Source organism: Panulirus ornatus, chromosome 58 (assembly GCF_036320965.1).
Source record: "Panulirus ornatus isolate Po-2019 chromosome 58, ASM3632096v1, whole genome shotgun sequence".
NCBI classification, from domain to species: domain Eukaryota; kingdom Metazoa; phylum Arthropoda; class Malacostraca; order Decapoda; family Palinuridae; genus Panulirus; species Panulirus ornatus.
The window spans coordinates 34,080,653-34,105,462 of record NC_092281.1 but is presented as its reverse complement, the minus strand read 5'-3'; positions in this window follow the sequence as shown (position 1 = coordinate 34,105,462).

The following is a 24,810-nucleotide window of genomic DNA, read 5'->3' as shown; positions in this document are numbered from 1 at the left end:
TGTCCAAGACAGACAACTAGTGTATCATAGACTTATTATGTGGACAAGAAGGCGGATTGTTTGCAAATCATATCAACAACAAAGTTGTCAAATATGTATAGACCTTTATCAATATCAAAGTCATAATTCTTTGTGTATTTAATAATAGAAGATTCAATGGTATTTCTCGTGGTACTGGAGTTAGAGTTAATAGCTGATATGCCATTACTTCAGTCAATACAATGGTCATAGTTTTTAACTTGATTAAACAAGTTTCGATTCTTTTCCTCTTCTTATACTATATTTATGTTGCTTAAGTCTAACAGAAATATCCTTACCAGTCTGCACAACATAAAACTTATCACAATTTCTACATGGCACTTTATAGATGCTCCCAGAAGAATTTTTTGGTGAGTTCCTGATTAAGATATTCTTCATGATAATATTGTTGCTGAAGGCAACATTTACATTAAAGGATCTAAGCAATATGGGAAGAAAAGTAAAGTTATTATCAGAAGGGAGAATAAAATATTCTTCGTGTCAGTGGAAGGTATGGGCTCAACTCTATAAAATGATTTCTTTGCTAATTTAAAGGATTTATTAGTGAAAGATCTAGTTTACTTCAACTTAGATCTAATGGAATACATCCTCTTAAGCACATTATCAGTAAACTATGGACTGCAAATACGTAATGCCCTATGGAACATACATTGAAATGATGATAATTTAACTCTGTCAAACTGAGATCGCTTGATCACGCACAAAATTGTGATACTTTCCAATATATATATATATATATATATATATATATATATATATATATATATATATATATATATATATATTTATTAAAAAAGGGGGTGACTGTATTGTTGACTGGTTGGTAAGGTTATTTAATGTATGTATGACTCATGGTGAGGTGCCTGAGGATTGGCGGAATGCGTGCATAGTGCCATTGTACAAAGGCAAAGGGGATAAGAGTGAGTGCTCAAATTACAGAGGTATAAGTTTGCTGAGTATTCCTGGTAAATTATATGGGAGGGTATTGATTGAGAGGGTGAAGGCATGTACAGAGCATCAGATTGGGGAAGAGCAGTGCGGTTTCAGAAGTGGTAGAGGATGTGTGGATCAGGTGTTTGCTTTGAAGAATGTATGTGAGAAATACTTAGAAAAGCAAATGGATTTGTATGTAGCATTTATGGATCTGGAGAAGGCATATGATAGAGTTGATAGAGATGCTCTGTGGAAGGTATTAAGAATATATGGTGTGGGAGGCAAGTTGTTAGAAGCAGTGAAAAGTTTTTATCGAGGATGTAAGGCGTGTGTACGTGTAGGAAGAGAGGAAAGTGATTGGTTCTCAGTGAATGTAGGTTTGCGGCAGGGGTGTGTGATGTCTCCATGGTTGTTTAATTTGTTTATGGATGGGGTTGTTAGGGAGGTAAATGCAAGAGTCCTGGAAAGAGGGGCAAGTATGAAGTCTGTTGGGGATGAGAGAGCTTGGGAAGTGAGTCAGTTGTTGTTCGCTGATGATACAGCGCTGGTGGCTGATTCATGTGAGAAACTGCAGAAGCTGGTGACTGAGTTTGGTAAAGTGTGTGGAAGAAGAAAGTTAAGAGTAAATGTGAATAAGAGCAAGGTTATTAGGTACAGTAGGGTTGAGGGTCAAGTCAATTGGGAGGTGAGTTTGAATGGAGAAAAACTGGAGGAAGTGAAGTGTTTTAGATATCTGGGAGTGGATCTGTCAGCGGATGGAACCATGGAAGCGGAAATGGATCATAGGGTGGGGGAGGGGGCGAAAATTTTGGGAGCCTTGAAAAATGTGTGGAAGTCGAGAACATTATCTCGGAAAGCAAAAATGGGTATGTTTGAAGGAATAGTGGTTCCAACAATGTTGTATGGTTGCGAGGCGTGGGCTATGGATAGAGTTGTGCGCAGGAGGATGGACTGTGCTGGAAATGAGATGTTTGAGGACAATGTGTGGTGTGAGGTGGTTTGATCGAGTAAGTAACGTAAGGGTAAGAGAGATGTGTGGAAATAAAAAGAGCGTGGTTGAGAGAGCAGAAGAGGGTGTTTTGAAATGGTTTGGGCACATGGAGAGAATGAGTGAGGAAAGATTGACCAAGAGGATATATGTGTCGGAGGTGGAGGGAACGAGGAGAAGAGGGAGACCAAATTGGAGGTGGAAAGATGGAGTGAAAAAGATTTTGTGTGATCGGGGCCTGAACATGCAGGAGGGTGTAAGGAGGGCAAGGAATAGAGTGAATTGGAGCGATGTGGTATACAGGGGTTGACGTGCTGTCGGTGGAGTGAATCAGGGCATGTGAAGCGTCTGGGGTAAACCATGGAAAGCTGTGTAGGTATGTATATTTGCGTGTGTGGACGTGTGTATGTACATGTGTATGGGGGGGGGGGTTGGGCCATTTCTTTCGTCTGTTTCCTTGCGCTACCTCGCAAACGCGGGAGACAGCGACAAAGTATAAAAAAGAAAAAAAAAAAAAAAAATATATATATATATATATATATATATATATATATATATATATATATATATATATATATATATATATATATATATATATATATATATATATATATATATATATATATATATATATATATATATATGTTGGAAAGGATCACAATTTTGGGCGTGATCAAGATATTCCTATGAGTCCACGGGGAAAATGAAACACGAAAAGTTCCCAAGTGCACTTTCGTGTAATAATCACATCATCAGGGGAGACACAAGAGAGAAATATAACAGTCAGTTGATATACATCGAAGAGACGAAGCTAGGACGCCATTTGGTAAACATGTGATTGTCTAAAACATACAACGAGTGTTCATAAACTTATCATTTTACAAATCTTATCAACAATAAAGTTATCTAATTTGTATAGACCATCACAAATATCAAGATTATAATTCTTTTGTATTTAGTAATAGAAGAATCAATGATATTTCTCTTGGTAATAGAATTAGAGTTAATAACTGAGATGGCGTTACTCTAGTCAATACAATGATCATAGTTTTTAAAATGATTAAACAAGACATTTTATGTTGGTCAGACTGGTAAGGATCTTTCTGTAATACTTAAGCAACATAAATATAGTATAAGAACGAGACAAGAATCAAATGCCTTGTTTAATCATGTATGTGTGTGTGTGTGTGTGTGTGTGTGTGTGTGTGTGTGTGTGTGTGTGTGTGTGTGTGTGCAAATATCAATAAAATGGCAGGAGTGGATTATACGTACAAAAGAGGTGCTCATTAAAGAAAGATAAAATACTGAATAGTGGTGAAAACCTTTGTATTTATTCCATTGAGAAAGTAGTAAATTGAATTATATCTAGAGGGCAATAAGTCTTCAAGTAAGAATGAAATTTGTTCTTCAACAAAATCAAACAGAAAATAAAAAAAAAATCATAAAAGCCTAATACGTTTGTGTTGCTTATCCAGGCCCATTTTTACTAAGAAATGTTGGAACGGCTCCACCCACTTTAATCACTTGAGTACATAGAATATATCATCGTCGATGTTAAAGAGTTTTCCCTTTTGATGTTATCCTTAAAATGAAGGTTAAGGAAAGTGAGATAGAGCTTAACGTTAAAGTTGGGATAGCTAAGGCATCCTTGATCATATAATCACTAGTCAGGTGTTAATATAGGTTAGGTTAGGTTCAGTATCCTTCATCAGGTCACCATTACCAAGGTGTTGTTATGTTGGGTCAGGCAACTTTAAACCAACTTTCAGTATTATTTACTCATAATCTTTAAGTTCTAATAACCCAGAATATTTAGAGTAGATAGGGTAGAAACTGATGGAAGCCATTTCTAACATTCTTGCATAAACTGACCTCTCGCCTTCCCAAAACATTGCCATCCGATCTTGGATATAGTACTGCTGTGTCCGTCAACTAATTTGAAAAGGAAGACATTGAATGGAGAAATTACTGAGGTAATCTCCAAAGATGATTACTGGACTGAGAAACAAATTCAGAGAGCAGATTAAACGACTTAAATCCACTCAGCTTTAGGGAAAAGAAGTTTAAGAGATCCTATACAGGTATATGAAATTATTGTAATGGCATCCCTTTAAGTTTGATATTTTTACTTCCTGTAACTAGTTCCAACAATTAAAACAATATTCAGCATTGTGATTTAAGTGACTAACTTTAGGATCCATTTGAATCTGTCAAAAATTGTATTTAGCAAATACTTCAACTTTCAACTGACCCATTCTATATTTCTATTCATTTCATCTCAGTTTTATCACCTTTCTGTTACTGTTTAATTTCAACAGTAGCCCGTCTACGTAGTTGGGGCTCTGAAGCAAAGGAAACTTTTTCTAGCCTAGGTTAGGGTAGCATCTAAACCAAACCTAAATGACCTTACCTTAGAAATATGTTCAGACAGTACCTTCTGAAAATATTTCTTAAGGTAAGGTCGTGGGGATTACTTTAGGTGCTATCTAAACCTTGGCTAGAAAATGTTTGCTTTAAAGTCATAACTAGTTGAAAGGCCTACTTTAAGTGGTGATATTGAAATTTATTTGCTCCAGTGTGCCCCTCTGTCCGTTTGTTTTATGTCCATCGAAAGATGCATACGTTCAATTTTTGATGTAGATTGATTTCCCATCTTAGTTTCGTCTACGGAATTCTACATCTTCAGTTCAGCACACCATTGTGGTAATGCAGGGAAAGTCACCACATTTACAAGCCGAGTGCACGTAGCTTATCCCACCTCGTTAGAGAGAAAACTTACCTGTATTTGAATTAATGAACGGGAACAGAGAAGACAAAATTTTACTACACATTTATTATACAAATATATATCATTTATATCATACACATTACCACATTTCCTGCACTTTCCATCACAAATTTGCTAAGGTCATAACCTTGTAGTTACCATTACCTTACAACCTTAAGGATGATGGTCTACAACACCTCTAGATTGATGGAGAAAACGAAAAGTTTCGTTTTACTATTAAGACCACAGAAATACGGTAATTCCACTTCACTACCACTAACTACTAGTTATTCTACTTGTTGATTTTCACAGCTAAGATTTTCATCCTCTGAGCGAAGCCATACAATAATCGTCCTTATCTACTCTGAGCATTGGATAGCCTCCTGATGATCAAGACTGCTGTTTTGGTTGTCCGTTTCCCTTGTTACTGCTGCGCCTCACTGCACACCTTACATGAGTGCTTTCCACAGTAATAGGGACAGCTGCTGGGCCTCACTGTAGCTACTTCTGGGACGGTTGCCAATCTTCCTCGTATTCCCTCATGACCACAGCGCCAAACCGACTCCCGCCATCAGGCCGAAACGCACAAACATTTCTGACAAAATTGAGACAACCGCTTTCGCGTCAGTTTTGACACCAAGTGAATTTATACGACAATTACGCTCAAGATGCTTGGCTTTTCGTTCATGGATTGAACAGAAGCAACCAACGATGGTTGCTACTGCCCAATCCATGAAGTCCCCCCCACCACGGAAAGGTAACCAAGCTTCGGGGGGGATGGGTGTTTACCCTGACGCCAGGACAGTTGTCTATTAGTGCAGAGATCTTTTCCTCGGTAAAGAAAGTGTAGCCGGACTCCGCTCTCATGAGGTTACTGCACGACAGCAAAGATCACCCTTTGGTAAGCTGTGCTATAGGCAGCACAGCTCCGTCAAAGATCTCACTCCATAAGTGAACTTATATAGATTCTTGTCTATAAGGAACTCATCAGTTCTTCTCCAGTGAAAGCAAAAAATCATCGAGAAATTCATTTGCTTCCTCAATATCAGGATCTTGTGGCTCTATGTGGGGGACGGGTCTAGTGGGCAGTGTGTCTGGCTGTGTCTGGGGAGCGGGGCTGGTGGTCTCTGTGACTGGCTGTGTCTGGGAAGCGGGGCTGGTGGTCTCTGTGACTGGCTGTGTCTGGGGAGCGGGGCTGTTGGTCTCTGTGACTTGCTGTGTCTGGAGATCAGGGGAAGTCTTGGGTATAAATTTCAATATACTGTGAGCGATATCGTCTCTCAACCGATTCCTCTCGATCTTCTCTTGCACGGCCTTCATGATACGTTTGGGCGGCTTTCTCCATTTTCTTTGCATTTCAGTTGGTGATCCTGCGCCATCGAGCCACATGATACCAGAATAGTATCGTTCCTGTTTCCCAACGGGTCCAATCTTGGTGTCACACATGATGCCGAGTGAACCCAAATGGCGGCCGATGTTTACGTTGGAAGCCACGGGCTCGTTATGTATCTTGCAGTAACTTTCATACCGTTGCTGCAGCTCTTTCCTGCTGATAAGGTACCGCTTCATAGTAATAGTCTTTCCCTTCATTTGAACGAAGGTATTCATGAAACTAACAAAGGAAGCTTTTCCTTTGTAATCCCGTTTGTAGTAACAGAAAGCCATTGAAGACGTGGATTGGATCAGGCGAAGTTACACAGACTAACAAGATAGTCCTTTAATCAATGGTCCTGTATCAGCACTGAACTCGAAATACGTCAGAACGACAATTTCAACCCAGGGCTGGAGGCCCATTTGATGATATTCTCACGTCTTGCTCAACCAAGTAACCTCGGTTAGACCTTGTTTATATTTAAATATAGTAAAGTTAATATGGTGAAGTTAGATGATTCTATTTAATGTAATTTGCAATGTAGTTTATATACTAATATATATACATAAAGGCAAGAAATGTCCAAAGTAAGATATTCATGAGAATGTAGTGAAGATGGCCTTGACCAAGATAAAGGCCGCTGATATTGAAAACGAGATGACTGTGAGGATATAGTGAAGATAGATTTTCCTGATGATAAAGTTCAGTGCTGTTGAAAGTGACTTTCTAAAATGTAGTGAAGATGACCTTTGGCCAAAAAATACGCTAGTGATATTGAAAGTATGATGATTATGGGGATGTAGTGAAGATGACTTTTATCAAGATAGAGGCCAATGATATTGAAAATTAGATAAGTATAAGGATGTAGTGAAGATAGTCTTTGACCAAGATAAACGACATCGATGATGAAATCAAGATAACTGTGAAGATGTATTGAAAATAACCTGAAACCACAGAAAATCCATTGATATTCAAAATGATTGTGATGATGTAGTGAAGATGGCGTTTGACTTTGACAAACTCCAGTGATGTTGAAAATAACATCTTAAGCAAAAATAAACTACAAACAATCAAATCAGATAATTCATTCTAAAGCTAGGGTAACCATCTAGAAAGATATATATATATATATATATATATATATATATATATATATATATATATATATATATATATATATATATATATATATATATATATATATATATATATATATATATATATATATATATATATATGTGTGTGTGTGTGTGCCCACATGCTCGTATGTATGTGTGTGGTGTGTCTTTGTGTATGGTGTACCTTTGTGTAGGGTGTTGTTGCTAACGGCTCGGACCTCACTTCCCTGACCGTGTTATTTGTCTTAGTAATTCTGCGTTGAAGCAGATGTTAACCAGTCCTCCAGCACCCGAACCCTTATCAACGGCGTCAGGTCAAGACGTGGGGGCCAGCTGCGGGGTATGTCATCCCGTACGTTCGTTGCTGTCGTGGACAAAGGAACAAACGAGTTTGAGTTCACGCCATATGTGGGCCGGACCTTAGGCCTCCTTCAGCCAATCACGTCAAGATGAGGGCGTGACAATCAGTCTTTTGACCTATCAAGGGCAATTGAGGGCGTGACAATCAGTCTTTTGACCTATCAAGGGCAATTGTGTCATTCTGACCTATCGTAGCCATAGGTGGCGGGTCGAGGCGTGGCTAGCTGTTCCTGCCTTGCTGGTCCTTCAGATAAAAGGCTCAGATGATCGTCTGGGAGTCGATTCCTTCAGCAGTCCCGAGCCCCGCAAGGTAATGTAGGCTTTCCCTGTCTCGAACCCCGTAGCCATCGCTGCCCTAGTTTGTAAGATGCTTACTGTGTCACGTCAGGTTTAGCTAAGTGTAACGTTGATGTTTACTGTGTTACGTCAGGTTTAGCTAAGTTTAACGATGATGTTTACTGTGTCACATCAGGTCTAACTAAGTGTAATGTTATTGAACGAACTGTCATAAAGGAAAGAGATCTCTTGGCTTGAAATCTTCTCTGGAAAGTTAACTCATGTTCAATGTTAAACTCATGTCCAGTGTTAACGTATATGATTCATGCCTGATTTATGTGTTCACCTTATACATTTGAATTCTTTTATTATAAGTGATTCTAACTTTGATGTTTGTTTTAGTCCCATAACGTTAAGATAGCGTTATCCTGAGTTGTGCAACATAACTAATCTAACGTCCTTGCAAAGACAATGAACAGTATAGTATTTGTAACATATATATGTTACTGGCTACCTTGCTCGAATAAGTATTGAGTTCGTAACATATAAATTGGCGACCTGGTCTAGATATTTCTTGCCTTAAGGAATCTCCTTCCTTGATTCGTTAATCATGTCGTTGACCAGTGCTGACGTTGACCAGTGTAATAATTGAGGTCGTGAAACAGGTAGTGCTGAATGTGTAGACCTGGTCAGATTTATGTCAAGTATTTTTGCAAAAAGGGCGATTTATGCACGCAGTGGCTACGCTCCAAACTTGGTACGGAGAGACGTTCGAAGGGTTCAGATGGCAAAGGAAAGTCCGGTAATAATGTAATCCCACCTGAATCTGCTACCTTGCCAGTAACTCATAAAAGCCAAGGGATATACTCAGAGCTAAGATTTGCTTTTTATTGTGGCAAGACTGGGCACCAGGTGAAGGATTGCTGGGCTCGGGAGAAGGAATCCAGAGACTCTACTTTTTTTTAATTTTAGATGTAGGCCCGTGAGTCTCTTCTTAATTTTAGGGCCATTTAGTAAAGTAGGTGAGGCTATTTCTGCTCTTAGGAAAGTAAGGGGTTACGAGACTGTTGATTAATCTGTCCTTATTATAGGATCTGTTCTGTGGGAACTACATGCGTTCCTGTTAGAGGGCCATGTTTGTTAATGTGGTGTACGACGAAAAGTGACCGTATTACGGGATTCTGGTGCGTTACAGTCCATGATGTTGGATGGCTTGGTGCCGTGAGAAGAGTTTGGAGACAATGTCTTGCTAGATGGACTGTCGGGTCCCAAGGAAGCTCCACTAGTCGATGTGAGAGTAGAAATAGATTTCTTCACGGGCCATGACCTTGTAGGGATTGTAGATAAATCTCCTGTCTTAGACGTGGATTTTGTGTTAGGCAGCGACCTAGCGGGTGGGAAGATGAACCCAGTGCCGGTGTTGCCTACGGGCCCGTTGGAGTCCATGGAGGCAGTGCAGCTTGATGAAGAGGTACCAGAGATAGTCCACAGCCACGATGGTACCAGGTCCAGGACAGCTGGCACGGCAGGCCGTGTGCCTGAGGACATAGCCGTTGAAACGCAGGGAGTGAAGACTCTCCCTGAGAGTGAGACCTGAGGAGGTGGTGTTCAGTGTCATGTAATGGAGATGAGGAGTGGCAGGCAGTTCACCAGGTGTTAGTGCCGCGTCCCTACAGGAGGGAGATTTTGAAGCTTGCGCATGACTCAAGCTTTGCCGGTCATTTTAGGGTAAGGAAGACCCTGGACCGAGTGTGGCGGAATGTATATTGGCCTGGTGTCTGCCGTGATGTCGCCCAGTGTTGGGAAAGCCTATTCAGACGGTCTCGATTCAGAAGTGTAGAGACGGGCGAGTTCCAATTCCCCCATTTGAAGAGTCGTTTGACCGAGTTATAGTTGACATTGTGGGTCCATTGACAAGAACCTCCTCTGGCCACTGTTACACTCTTCTTGAGAGTGAGACCAGCGAGAGGAAGCTGTGTGATACCCTCTCTCCTGGTGTAGACTCCGTTGTGACGGAGGATTTGAGGACGTCTTCTGAGGATGAAATTAGTGAGGAGAAGCTGTGTGATACCTCCTGTGCTAGTATCGAGTCCGTACAAGAGTCAGTGGGTGAGACTCAGGATTTGTCTCGCGCCCATTCAAGAGAAACTCAGGATCTGAAAAGTCTTTTGAGGATGAAATTAGTGAGGAGAAGCTGTGTAATACATCCTGTGCTGATTTCGAGTCCGTACGAGAGTCAGTGGGTGAGACTGAGGATTTGTCTCGAGCCCATTAAAGAGAAACTCATGAACTGAGGACGTCTTCTGAGGATGAAATTAGTGAGGAGAAGCTGTGTAATACCTCCTGTGCTGGTTTCGAGTCCGTACGAGAGTCAGTGGGTGAGACTGAGGATTTGTCTCGCGCCCATTCAAGAGAGACTCAGGATTTGAGGACGTCTTCTGAGGATGAAATTAGTAAGGAGTAGCTGTGTGATACCTCCTGTGCTGGTTTCGAGTCCGTACGAATCAGTGGGTAAGACTGAGGATTTGTCTCGAGCCCATTCAAGAGAGTCGGGAATGAAGGACGAGGTAGCATGACAGACGGTCTCGATTTAGAGGTGTAGAGACAGGCGACGAGGTGTGGATTCTACTACAGCAGCCAGGTGAACCCTTGGCTGTCCGTTTTCAGGGTCACTACATCTTTATCTGGAGCGTGGGAGACTCAAATTATTTTGTGTCTACCCTCGGTAGGCGCAGATGTCGGATAATAAGCCATGTCAACATGCTTAAACCATATCTCAGTAGAGACCTCCCCCTTTGAACCGACGGTGCTAGTCTGCATCATCCTACGTCTAGCGGTGCTTGGGAAAGCCGTGTGTGACGAAAGTTGACGACGTAGCTGCGAATGCCTCGGAGACCCGGGAAGACGGAGGCTCGAACATGAAGTGGGAAGCGAAACAACGTGTGCAGAGGTTCGCCTTGCTGTCAGTCGGTGAGGGTTGAAGCCATGATGTGGACGTAGGAGAAGCTTTAGCACCTGCCTGGGAAGTGACGGGTAACAAGGTGTGCCCTCCTGTCGACACACCCGGAATTTTGCCAGAGGTTTGTCAGTCCCTCCTTCCATCGACCGTAAGGGTCCAAGTATTAGCCCGTAGATGAGTGCCCCCGATCTCGGAGAGAACTGAGACGTTTTATGGGTATAGTTGGGTATTACAGAATGTTTATTAGTAGCTTTTCTCGCAGCTGCAATCCCCTCTAATAAACCCCCTTGACAGATTTACTGAAGAAAGATGTCAGATCTATGTAGAATGAGCAGTGTGAGAAGCCTCTCCCATCACTTAAGAAACCTACTTTTGACTGTTATATTTTGCAGGCTCCAACCAGATAAGCTGTGAATGCCAGCGATGTAGACGCTGGTGAGGTCCTCATGCAGGAGGACAGAGAGAAAGTTGAGCCCAAACAGCTAGCCCCACCATGGAGAAGGAACCTTTCTCTGTTATTTGTATTATAACACTTTCTGTGTGTACTGACTGCCAACCCCTTTCAAAATGTTAAGTTACGGGATCGGAGTCAGAAATTAAATAGGTGGGACTTGTTTCTTCAAGAGTATAAATTAGATATTCACCATATTGATTGCGCATATAATGTGTTAGCTGATTGTACATCTCGCTCTTAACGTGAGAAAATTCCTCTTCCAGGAATTTTCTCCTTTAAGGAGGGGGGTGTTACGAACATGGTGTGTGCCCACATGTTCGTATGTATATGTATGGTGTTTGTTTGTGTACGGTGTACCTTTGTGTACGGTGTTGCTGCTAACGGCTCGGACCTCACTTTCCTGACCGTGTTATTTGTCTTAGTAATTCTGTGTTGAAGCAGATGTTGACCAGTCCTCCAGCACCCGAACCCTTATCAACGGCGTCAGGTCAAGGCGTGGGGGCCAGCTGCGGGGTATGTCATCCCGTACGTTCGTTGCTGTCGTAGACAAAGGAACAAAGGAGTTTGAATTCACGCCATATGTGGGCCGGACCTTAGGCCTCCTTCAGCCAATCACGTCAAGATGAGGGCGTGACATTCAGTCCTTTGACCTATCAAGGGCAATTGTATCATTCACACCTATCGTAGCTATAGGTGGCGGATCAAGGTGTGGCTAGCTGTTCCTGCCTTGCTGGTCCTTCAGATAAAAGGCTCAGACGATCGTCTGGGAGTCGATTCCTTCAGCAGTCCCGAGCCCGGCAAGGTAATGTAGGCTTTCCCTGCCTCGAACCCCGTAGCCACCGCTGCCCTAGTTTGTAAGATGCTTACCGAGTCACGTCAGGTTTAGCTAAGTGTAACGATGATGTTTACTGTGTTACGTCAGGTTTAGCTAAGTTTAACGATGATGTTTACTGTGTCACGTCAGGTCTAAGTGTAATGTTATTGAACAAATTGTCATAAAGGAAAGAGATCTCCTGGCTTGAAATCTTATCTTGAATGTTAACTCATGTTCAATGTTAAACTCATGTTCAGTGTTAACGTAAATGATTCATGCCTGATTTATGTGTTCACCTTGTACATTTGAATTCTTTCATTATAAGTAATTCTAACTTTGATGTTTGTTTTAATCCCAAAACGTTAAGATAGCGTTATCCTGAGTTGTGCAACATAACTAATCTAACGTCCTTGCAAAGACAAGGATCAGCATAGTATTTGTAACATATGCATGTTACTGGCTACCTTGCTCGAATAAGTATTGAGTTCGTTAGTATATATATATATATATATATATATATATATATATATATATATATATTTTTTTTTTTTTTTTTTTTTTTTTTTTTATACTTGTCGCTGTCTCCCGCGTTTGCGAGGTAGCGCAAGGAAACAGACGAAAGAAATGGCCCAACCCCCCCCCCCCATACACATGTACATACACACGTCCACACACGCAAATATACATACCTACACAGCTTTCCATGGTTTACCCCAGACGCTTCACATGCCTTGATTCAATCCACTGACAGCACGTCAACCCCTGTATACCACATCGCTCCAATTCACTCTATTCCTTGCCCTCCTTTCACCCTCCTGCATGTTCAGGCCCCGATCACACAAAATCTTTTTCACTCCATCTTTCCACCTCCAATTTGGTCTCCCTCTTCTCCTCGTTCCCTCCACCTCCGACACATATATCCTCTTGGTCAATCTTTCCTCACTCATTCTCTCCATGTGCCCAAACCATTTCAAAACACCCTCTTCTGCTCTCTCAACCACGCTCTTTTTATTTCCACACATCTCTCTTACCCTTACGTTACTTACTCGATCAAACCACCTCACACCACACATTGTCCTCAAACATCTCATTTCCAGCACATCCATCCTCCTGCGCACAACTCTATCCATAGCCCACGCCTCGCAACCATACAGCATTGTTGGAACCACTATTCCTTCAAACATACCCATTTTTGCTTTCCGAGATAATGTTCTCGACTTCCACACATTTTTCAAGGCTCCCAAAATTTTCGCCCCCTCCCCCACCCTATGATCCACTTCCGCTTCCATGGTTCCATCCGCTGACAGATCCACTCCCAGATATCTAAAACACTTCACTTCCTCCAGTTTTTCTCCATTCAAACTCACCTCCCAATTGACTTGACCCTCAACCCTACTGTACCTAATAACCTTGCTCTTATTCACATTTACTCTTAACTTTCTTCTTCCACACACTTTACCAAACTCAGTCACCAGCTTCTGCAGTTTCTCACATGAATCAGCCACCAGCGCTGTATCATCAGCGAACAACAACTGACTCACTTCCCAAGCTCTCTCATCCCCAACAGACTTCATACTTGCCCCTCTTTCCAGGACTCTTGCATTTACCTCCCTAACAACCCCATCCATAAACAAATTAAACAACCATGGAGACATCACACACCCCTGCCGCAAACCTACATATATATATATATATATATATATATATATATATATATATATATATATATATATGTATAAAGTTTATAGGAAATGGGACTCAGTGTTAGTGGAGATGGTAGGTGTCTTAAACGTACAAAGAAAAGCCTGTTAAAGAATCTTTTTTTCCAGTGAGAAGGTCTTCAAGAGAGAAAGATAGACACAAATGAAGAGTATTTTCTTAAGATTTGTAAATATCCTTTCCCATGAATATGTTTTTTTTACGCATGTCTCTGTAGGAATGGAATTTTTCCTATGTCCATACCTTTGTATATATATATATATATATATATATATATATATATATATATATATATATATATATATATATATATATATATATATATGCATATATAGAAACAAAGCGCATATGAATGCGCGCCTTCATAGAACATACAAACCTCCAACAGCCGGGATCGAACTCGGGACCCCTATGCAATATTCGGGAGCGCGACCGCTAGGTTGTGATCATAGCCGAGTGGTAGCGCTACCGCCTGTTGCACAGGGCTCACGGGTTCGATCCTAGCTGTTGGAAGTTTGTATGATATGTATATATATATATATATATATATATATATATAAAGTTACAAGTAATGGGAGTGTGTGTTTATGGAGATGGTGGGTGGTTGGGTGTCTTCAGCGTAGAAAGGGAGGAAGGAAGGCCCATTAAAGCCTCATCATTTTCCAGAGCGAAGGCTTTCAAGAGAGAGATAGGGAGAAATGAACAGTATTTTCTTGAGATTTGTACATATATCTTTCGATAAATATGTGGTTTTACGTGTGTCTCCGTAGAGATGGAGTTTTTTCATTTTATGTGTATATTTCTCTACCTCTCTCTCTCTCTCTCTCTCTCTCTCTCTCTCTCTCTCTCTCTCTCTCCTCTCTCTCTCTCTCTCTCTCTCTCTCTCTCTCTTTATATCCTCCCCTCTCATTTTTTTTTTTTTTAATTTTCCAAAAGAAGGAACAGAGAAGGGGGCCAGGTGAGGATATTTCCTCAAAGGCCCAGTCCTCTGTCCTTAACGCTACCTCGCTAATGCGGGAAATGGCGAATAGTACGAAAGAAAAAGATATATATATTATATATATTTTTTCTTTCAAACTATTCGCCATTTCCCGCATTAGCGAGGTAGCGTTAAGAACAGAGGACTGGGCCTTTGAGGGAATACCCTCACCTGGCCCAATTCTCTGTTCCTTCTTTTGGAAAATTAAAAAAAAAAAACGAGAGGGGAGGATTTCCAGCCCCCCGCTCCCTCCCCTTTTAGTCGCCTTCTACGACACGCAGGGAATACGTGGGAAGTATTCTTTCTCCCCTATCCCCAGGGAATATATTATATATATATATATATATATATATATATATATATATATATATATATATATATTATCGCTGGGGATAGGGGAGAAAGAATACTTCCCATGTATTCCCTGCGTGTCGTAGAAGGCGACTAAAGGGGAAGGGAGCGGGGGCTGGAAATCCTCCCCTCTCGTTTTTTTTTAAATTTTCCAAAGGAAGGAACAGAGAAGGGGGCCAGGTGAGGATATTCCCTCAAAGGCCTAGTCCTCTGTTCTTAACGCTACCTTGGTAACGCGGGAAATGGCGAATAGTATGAAAGAAAAGGAAGATATATATAAAGTATCAATAAAGTGTGCGGTGTGGCGACGAGAATGAATAAAAGCAGTAAGTATGAAGTATGTACATGTACATATATGTATATGTATGTGTATATATGAATATGTATAGGTTGAAATGCATAGGTATGTATATGGGCGTTTCTGCACGTGTATGTGTATACATGTGTATGTGGGAGGGTTGGCCCATTCTTTAGTATGATTCCTTTCGCTGCCTCGCTAACGCGGGATACAACGAGAAATTATAAGTAAATAAAGTATACAAGTAATGGGAGTGTGTGTTTGTGGTAGTAGTGGGTGGGTGTGTTGAGCGTGGAAAGGAAGGCGCGTTAAAGTCCTTTTTTGTAGACTGGAGGTTTGAAAACGAGGTTTAACGGGCCTCGGTGCCTCTATATATGGTGGAATACGTGCTTGCCATTGGTTGACAATGATCTACCAATGAGAGGGCTGCATTTGATAGAGTTTGATAAGTTGTAAGGGTGAAATTCCCATGTATTGTTTGGGTAAAGTATCAGTAATTTGGTAATGTCGTCTTCGGTGGTGCGAGCGCGTTTTATGCACTAGCAGACACAAACTCCCTCCCTATTGGCTGAAGAAAAGCCATAAGCTCCGCCCACACTGCCTCACTTGATCCAGATGAAGGTTGAAAGGCAATTTTATACAATTATCTCTATGTATATATGGAAAAAAGTAAGATATAATGGTGTCATAAGATAGAGCTTGCTGTGTTGTCTATGTTCCATAAGATACATACAAAGAAAAAAGCACATTTCACAAAAGCACACGATGATAGGCACAGAAGGTACAACTGCTACTTTTACGTCCATGTGACCCGGTATATATAAGAATGTTCCTACGTATACATCATCTTTTCTAGCCATTCGAGAAGGTTCTTGCTGCTCCTGTCTCGACCACGTGTTAACCACGTGGTTGATGGAGGATTAACTGACAGATCCCACGAAGAGAGACGACAGAAGACAGAAGACAGAAGAGAGAAGAGAGAAGACAGAAGACAGAAGACAGAAGAGAGAAGAAAGAAGACAGAAGACAGAAGACAGAAGAGAGAAGAAAGAAGAGAGAAGACAGAAGAAAGAAGTGTATTGTAACGTTGCCTCCCGCGTTGGTCCTTCCCGCGGGAGACCGTTACGGTGACGACGCCGGCAGGCTGTTCCCTCACCACCCTCGCTGCTCCCCACACCCCCACATTGCCTCCAGTCCATCTTCACATCCCTTTTTTATTTTTTATCTTTTATCATCCATCATCCATCTCTCGACCGTTTGGCTTGAGCAATCTCTACCCCAGCTTCCCCACCCCATTCTGGAAAACTCATTTTCCTGAGGAGTGGAGGCTGGAGTGGACCTGTTCTCACCTGACGGCGTGGAGACCCTCACACTAAAACAGAAAAAATGTAAATGATTTACTTCGTAGGAAAAGTGAATGTTTTCATACACACACACACACACACACACACACACACACACACACACACAAGCCCCCCGTGGTGTAGTGCTTAGCGTTATTGACCATGAGTCACCGTAGGCCTGCCTGGGCAGGCTCGGGCCTATATGGGTTCGAATCCTGGGGAGGGCAGACAGCCTACACCAACCTAGGTGTTCATCCTCCCTCGGGGCTAGTTGACGAAATGGGTATCTGGCTTAGCCTGAAATGTCTGTGTGTGTGTGTGTGTGTGTGTGTGTGTGTGTGTGTGTGTGTGTGTGTGTGTGTGTGTGTGTGTGTGTGTGTGTGTGTGTGTGTGTGTGTGTGTGTGTGTGTGTGTGTGTGTAAGAGTAAAGACATGGTACATACATATATGTTAAGAGTCGGGGGCAACACGGGTGTAAAACTCTCTCCCCCTAGCACACAAATAGCACAACACACACACACACACACACACACACACACACACACACACACACACACACACACACACACACACACACCATGCAGGTAAAACGTGAAACCTACACATTATCAAGCAATATCTCAAGAAGGTTAAGTAAGGGAAATGATATTTTCCTTCAAACTGACTTTCGTATTGCGTTTAATTTTCGTCGAAACTTAATGCAATAACCTCCCCCCCCAAAAAAAAAGAAAAAAAAAATAATGATGCAGTAGTGTAAAAAGAAATTGATTTTGAAGGATATGATCTGATGAAGTATTATAGAATAGGAATTGATCTTGACGGACATGATCTGAAGAACATTATTACGTAGATATGTGATTTACATTTACGTTTCATCAGACTGATCTACTGACACTCCGCATCACTGGATATCAGGAGATGACGCTGTCAGGAGGTGGGGTTTCTCAGGAGGTGGGGCTCGTCAGGAGGTGGCGGTTGTCAGGAGGTGACGCTAGTCAGGAGGTGGCGGTTGTCAGGAGGTGACGCTAGTCAGGAGGTGGCGGTTGTCAGGAGGTGACGCTAGTCAGGAGGTGGCGGTTGTCAGGAGGTGACGCTAGTCAGGAGGTGGCGGTTGTCAGGTGACGCTAGTCAGGAGGTGGCGGTTGTCAGGAGGTGACGCTAGTCAGGAGGTGGCGGTTGTCAGGAGGTGACGTTAGTCAGGAGGTGAGGCTCATCAAGAGGTGGTGCTTGTCAGGAGGTGTCAGCTGTATCTCCAGTTTTTAAAAACCAGAAATCTACAAGACGTAGGACATTTCTTTTTCCCCCATTGTGACACGCTGCCAGTTACCTCTGATGACGTAAATTAATGCCTCTCAAGTGACCTTTAAATGTCTCGCGCCTTATCCTCGTGCATAATGAGAAGGAACTTCACGAAATAAAATGTTTGAGGATCACCTTAAAGTTTAGTGCGAGGTAGGGTGGCGCTTGTGGTCTATATATCGCTTTCTGTGGTAGATTTATCTTGGTTGGGGCGACTGAAAGACAGTACGATACTCCTCTCTCTCTCTCTCTCTCTCTCTCTCTCTGTCTCTCTGTCTCTCTCTGTCTCTCTCTCTCTCTCTCTCTCTCTCTCTCTCTCTCTCTCTCTCTCTCTCTCTCTCTCTCTCTCTCTCTCTCTCTCTCTCTCTCTCTTCCATATGAAGTAAACAGGTAACGCAAGACCAACTATCTTCCCGTGAGGCTTCCTACTGAAGGCAACGAGGATCTACACGCTTCTACCTCGTTAATGACAACTAAACTAAGGGAAATGATGACAGTCTCTCTTCGAGTGAGTCTCTCATTCTGGTACCTGTGGCAACGGACACCAGCGAGTTCTAAACCATCTCATTTGTACAGAAGAATTTCCCTATATCGGTACGAAGCATTTCGTCGCTAGGTTTTATCCTAGTCTTCTATAAGAAATAGGAACAGATTCGCTCCACGGTGTATTACAATCAGACGATGATATTAACTCTGGTAACCAGGGTGGGAGGGAGGACCCATCAGGTCGACTGGTCAGGCAATTGGTGCACTGGCGACTGTAACTTCGGGTGCAAGACGGTCATTTCGGTGGTCCGGTAACTGGGGCGTGAAACGAGGCCATTCTCCTCTCACACTGCCTTCCTCTAGTGTCACTAAGACCTTCACCTCACCACTTTAGATCTAAAGGTAATTCTCTCTTTCCTTCGTCTGGAACCCTGGCTATAACATGCGTTTCTAAGGCCACCGTTCTACCGACATCCTTTTTGCCACAGGGTGGTGTATGAAGCCTCGTTTGGCTGAGTGTGCTAATGTGGAGAATACCAGTGAAATTTCGCACCTCCCTCGGAAGTGAAGTGGGTTGTTGCACTCCTTTTGATAATGCCCTCATTTGATGGACTGGAGAGTCTTTACAGTTAAGGACAACTGGAATCACTTTCAATGGAGTCAGGAGACTGAAGGTACAGACGACCATCGTCACACCTCGAGCTAATGAGGAATTGTACTTGTTTTATGGTAGGAGGGTAGAGGTCAGAGTGATATACCATCGGTGATCCAGTGCCTTACACTTAACCTTCCACTTCTTACTTCATCGCCTACGTCTTAACACCAACTTGGACTTTATCTTCTCAAAGCCTCTGACCATGAAACAAAGATTTAGCTTCTAAAAACAATGTTAATTCGGAGAAGCAGGAGGAAAAAGAGATTTATAAACTTAATCTAACAAGACTTAATATTAAGCTCTAACTCTCAGAAGTGCTTGTCCACGGAAAAGGGTTTACTTAGAGGATATAGCCCTTTCTCGATCTAGGTCCATGACCCTATGGAAGATATCATTTCCAGAGACCTGAAAAGTTCCCTCGTACATTTTTCCAATTCCAAACGAAACACTGACACACTCGCCCTTACCATTACCCTCAAACGAGCACTTTCACTGTAAAGTCACTGAAATAAAACTTAACGAACATTAATCCTCCCGTCCTTGTCCACACAATCTGTAGTCGACATAAGAAACAACTAGATGGCAAAGTTCACAGCCTCACTCATCCTTTCTATATGTCCAAGCCATTTCAGCAACACCTTCTGCAGCTCTCCTTCACGTCACTCTTCTTACTACCACTTCTCTCTCTAGGTCAATCTTCTCTCACTCAATCAACCGTCCTCACACTGCAAGCTGGTCTAAGGTATTTTCCGTCCATTATATCTACCATATACTGTACATTTTGATCTAAGGCCCACAACTCGCATCCATACCATACCCATGGGACTATTACTCCATCAAACATACGTATCTCTGCTCTCATTCCAAACAATCACTTATCATTTATCTAACTTATTTGCAATAACCCCATGACATCTTTCTAAGACCATGAAATTGTAGGAAATAATTGATTTTCTATCATGACATCATGAAATATGAAGGGTGACGTTGATATACCCTTTCAGATGTTGATTTGAAATTGTTATCTTCTGTATGTGTTAACATAAGTGTGAGAAATACATACTTATTTTGAAATGGAAAATGAGTCGTCTGGCAGTATTATGAGTAGACAAGGGGTACGACCAGGAACAGAGGAAGTCAGGTCGCAGGGCGCTCACATCCATAGTCTAGCTGCAATACACCGACACCACAGCTCGCCGTACACAACCCACAGACCTTTCCATGGGCTCCCCGGACGCTTCTCATGCCCTAGTTCAATCCATTGACAGCACATCAAACTCTGTGTAATACATCGTTCCAATGCATTCTATCATGTGTACGCCTTTCATCTTCCTGTATGTTGAGGCCCCGATCACTGATAATCTTTTTCTCTCCATCCTTCCATCTCTATATTGGTTCCCCCTTCATTTCTCCTCCACTTCTGACATACATATCTCCTTTGTCACCTCTCATAACTCATTCTTTCACTATGTCTAAGCTAGTTCAGCACACTTTCTTCAGTTCTCTCAACCATACTCTTTTTATTACCAAAAATCTCTCTTACCTTTTATTACTTATTCGATCAAACCACCTCACACCACATACTGTCCTCAAACATTTTATTTCCAACACATCCACCCTCCTCCGCACATCCTTATCTACAGGCCTTGCCTGGCATCCATACAGCATTGTCGAGATTACTTTACCTTTAAACATGCACATTTTCGCCCTCCAAGATAATGAATGAATGACCTCTCCCTCCACACATTCCTCAATGCGTCCAGAACCTTTGCCCCCTCACCCATCCTATGACTCATTTCCGTTTCCAAGGATCCATTCGCTGCCATGTCCTGTCTCAGATATTCAAAACGATTCACTTCCTCCAGATTTTAACTATTCAAAGACACACCCTAACTATCCTCTCTCTCTAACCTGCTAAACCTAATAACCTTGCTTTTATGCACACTCACTCTCAACGTCCTTCATATACACACTCTTCCAAGTTTAGTCAATAACTTCCACATTTTCTGACTTGAATCAGCCACCAGTGCTGTGTCATGAGTAATCAACTGACACTTCGCAGGCAACTTCAATCTGTGTAGACTGCGTACTTGTCCGTCTCTCCAAGACTTGCATTTATTTACCTCACAGACCCATACATAAGCAAATCAAACAGCCGATGGCAACACCACACACCCTATCGCCGACCGACCTTCCCTTGGAACCACTCACTCATCCACCCCACTTCCCGTCCGGATATACACGCCTTCCACTCCTTGCAAAGGAGTCCCATCTAACATTATGAGGCTCCTGCAGCACTCAGGAAGCTGGCCACATGCACAGGTAGGGACCACAGCTCATACAAATGCTGTAATGTTGTGTATTTGTCTAAAGGCCACCAACAGATGATCATCAACAGGAACGAGTTTATCAAGAACGCAAACATGGGTTACAAGTTAATCCACCAGTGACTGTGTGGACACTGGCATATATTTCTTGACTTTGGGCGAGTATGTGATTATAAGAGCAGACATGACGGCGAAATTCTTAAGTTGATGAAATATATAAAGTCGATGTTAAGAAAGATTTGCTGAATTGAACATTTGATTTAAAGATGTATCGAGACCGAACATGTGAGTGGTACATAATCACCTTCATAACTGAAATTACATGTTTGTATTCTATTTACATAACTTACAAATAATGATATACTTAGTGCTCTTTTTCTGAAAAGGAAAAATCAAACAATCTAGATTGGCACACATGTCCTTGCACCTATAACGTTAAAACTAACACAGCCTATATCAACCTACGTTAGACTTATCAACGTCAAGGTCCCTCCACAAGTCTTTGCTAAATCCTCTGAATTCTATAAAGATGCTCAAACACGCAATATTGTCACTTAACAAAGCCATAGAATGAAGCACTATAAAGCTCATAACGCGTATCACCCCAAATCAAACAGTATATCATCCTAGATAAAGAAAATTGAGTCCCATCTTCATATCCCAGGAAAACCTCCGACACTCTCACTCCTACGTACCAGCGGGGACAATATCCTTGGCCACGGTGACTCACAGTCATTACAGCGAACGACCACCCTCGGCTACGGTGAATGATGACACCTCACTGCTGAGTTTCCTCATATTTTGCTTGAGGAAGCACTAGTGTCCCATCACTCCTAGCTGATGTCTGATGGAGGAAGTTTTGCCCGCACAAGAACCAACAATCCCTCACAACAGTTCTGGCCATCCTTCTCCTGCTATTACACCTGCCCAACTACCGGGCAGAGATGTGGTATGACGACAGTTCCTCACAATCTTCGTGGAGGTTCATATTTCATGCAGGCCGTTAAGCCGTAAGTGACTGGAAAGTGATTTTCCATGATCGTTCTAGTTCTTTTTTTTTCTCTCGTAGCAGTTTGATTAGAAGAATAATCTTTTTCTTACTGAAACGATTCCACATTCCCCCCCCCCCCCTCTCTCTCTCTCTCTCTCTCTCTCTCTCTCTCTCTCTCTCTCTCTCTCTCTCTCTCTCTCTCTCTCTCTCTCTCTCTCTCTCTCTCTCTCTCTCTCTCTCTCTCTCTCTCTCTATCTATCTCTCTCTTTCTAAACACCACACACACACACACACACACACACACACACACACACACACACACACACACACACACATACACACACACACACACACACATACACACAAGAATCCGTGATACAGCACTAACGTTATTGACCAAGAGTCAACATTGGCCAGCTTGGAGATGAATCCCCATGATGTGTCATGAGACCATTGTTGTGAGAGAGTAGATGAACGTGAGGAATACCTTCTCATAAATAAGGAGAATCTAGTCAAGGAACTCACCTTAACTTTAGGAAGATAATTGGGAGGTTTGCCATACATGTATCCTCTTTGTCAAGCTCTCCTTACTCATTCCTACCCTATGTCCAAAGCATTTAAAGGCACCCTCTGCAGCTTTCTCAATCTCACATATTTTTATTACCAAAGATCTCTCTAATCGTCTAATTAGCTACACCATCAAAACACCTCACACCATATATAATACCCTCGAAGTTTCTTCTCCAACAAATTCTGCTGGCTGAAGAGGCGAGTTGTACATAAAGTTTAGTCAGTGTCTTTGAATAGAAGTTAATGGCTTTAAAATTTATCTTTGGTTAAAAAATAGAAAGAGAACATTCATAGCGAGAAATCATTCACCCTTTTCACTGAGGGGAGCTACTTCTCGCTCCAGGTGGCGGCCTAGCGCACGGCCAAACACTGATAAAGTCTTCGTATGACATTCTGGCCATACGACGTGGCCGTGATGGTGACAATGGTGCCACGGAGTGGGTTGGTGACAATGGTGCCACGGAGTGGGTTGGTGACAATGGTGCCACGGAGTGGGTTGGTGACAATGGTGCCACGAAGGGGGTTGGTGACAATGGTGCCACGGAGTGGGTTGGTGACAATGGTGCCACGAAGGGGGTTGGTGACAATGGTGCCACGGAGTGGGTTGGTGACAATGGTGCCACGGAGGGGGTTGGTGACAATGGTGCCACGGAGGGGGTTGGTGACAATGGTGCCACGGAGGGGGTTGGTGACAATGGTGCCACGGAGTGGGTTGGTGACAATGGTGCCACGGAGGGGGTTGGTGACAATGGTGCCACGGAGTGGGTTGGTGACAATGGTGCCACGGAGGGGGTTGGTGACAATGGTGCCACGGAGTGGGTTGGTGACAATGGTGCCACGGAGTGGGGTGGTGACAATGGTGCCACGGAGGGGGTTGGTGACAATGGTGCCACGGAGGGGGTTGGTGACAATGGTGCCACGGAGGGGGTTGGTGACAATGGTGCCACGGAGTGGGGTTGGTGACAATGGTGCCACGGAGGGGGTTGGTGACAATGGTGCCACGGAGTGGGTTGGTGACAATGGTGCCACGGAGGGGGTTGGTGACAATGGTGCCACGGAGTGGGTTGGTGACAATGGTGCCACGGAGTGGGTTGGTGACAATGGTGCCACGAAGGGGGTTGGTGACAATGGTGCCACGGAGTGGGTTGGTGACAATGGTGCCACGGAGTGGGGTGGTGACAATGGTGCCACGGAGGGGGTTGGTGACAATGGTGCCACGGAGTGGGTTGGTGACAATGGTGCCACGGAGGGGGTTGGTGACAATGGTGCCACGGAGGGGGTTGGTGACAATGGTGCCACGGAGGGGGTTGGTGACAATGGTGCCACGGAGGGGGTTGGTGACAATGGTGCCACGGAGGGGGTTGGTGACAATGGTGCCACGGAGGGGGTTGGTGACAATGGTGCCACGGAGGGGGTTGGTGACAATGGTGCCACGGAGTGGGGTGGTGACAATGGTGCCACGGAGGGGGTTGGTGACAATGGTGCCACGGAGGGGGTTGGTGACAATGGTGCCACGGAGTGGGGTGGTGACAATGGTGCCACGGAGGGGGTTGGTGACAATGGTGCCACGGAGGGGGTTGGTGACAATGGTGCCACGGAGGGGGTTGGTGACAATGGTGCCACGGAGGGGGGTTGGTGACAATGGTGCCACGGAGGGGGTTGGTGACAATGGTGCCACGGAGGGGGTTGGTGACAATGGTGCCACGGAGGGG